Source organism: Austrofundulus limnaeus, unplaced genomic scaffold (genome assembly GCF_001266775.1).
Source record: "Austrofundulus limnaeus strain Quisiro unplaced genomic scaffold, Austrofundulus_limnaeus-1.0 Scaffold67, whole genome shotgun sequence".
NCBI classification, from domain to species: domain Eukaryota; kingdom Metazoa; phylum Chordata; class Actinopteri; order Cyprinodontiformes; family Rivulidae; genus Austrofundulus; species Austrofundulus limnaeus.
Window position 1 is genome coordinate 608,613 of NW_013952469.1, and position 1,032 is coordinate 609,644.

The window sequence follows — 1,032 nt, forward strand, 5'->3', positions numbered from 1 at the left end:
GGGTTAAAAGAAACTCATTATTACTGCTACTGTGTATAATGTCACATATAAATTGTTTTGTGGACTGATGTACCTACTGCTGCTGTTACACTTGTCCTCCTCTGTGGGACAATAAAGGCTCTTTTTTATTTTTATTTTTATTTCATTATTCATTTCTGCATCTCCTGTTTTGAGCCATAGATTGTTGATCCACTTTTTTTGGTCTTTTTTTTTCCTGTAAGTTTTTTTAAATTAACTCCCTTGTGACACACTACTTCGGAACACGAAAAAAAACATTTATATTTTTCCCGATTGGAGCGGTTCCAACAACCATTCACGGCTCAGAATTTAGCCATTTTAATGCTGAATCAACAGAAGGAAACAGGGCTGCGTTTACTTCCTGCCCCCGTCTGCATTTCATGACACTGATACTATACATCATCTGCAACCCAGCAATAGAAATACAAACTTGCGTGTATGGTCGGCTCTGGTCAATTTGACGCCTTTCAAGTGGCTCCCGTTGTACAGTTTTCTAAACCTCACTGACACCTTACATACATTCACATCTCAAATGAAATAGTTTCATCTTTGATATTCTTATTTTAGTGACATTATATAATAACTACACCTTATTTAGCCTTACTTAATCATTAATAAATGGTTAGTTAACCTTGAAAATATCATTAATTAAGGCTGAATCAGACTTCATGAGTATAAATTAATACATTTATTAATGCTTTATCCTTAAAGGCTGATTACTTTGAAAACCAACATACTCATTGTTTATTCATGCTTAACAACTCATGAATTTACTATTCTATATACTGTGTTTATGTATGTAAATACTCATATAAATGTACTTTCAAACCATGTGTTAGACATGTCTGGCTGGAGAACATTTTAACTAACTATCTATTAATCCTAAAATTTAGCCAAATCAATTGGAGTACTGTACAAGGTGAGAGAACTGTTCACTGATAAAGCACCGTTTATGTTGTATAACGCTATAATTGTTCCACATTTAATTTACTGTATTGAAGTCTGGGGTAAAGC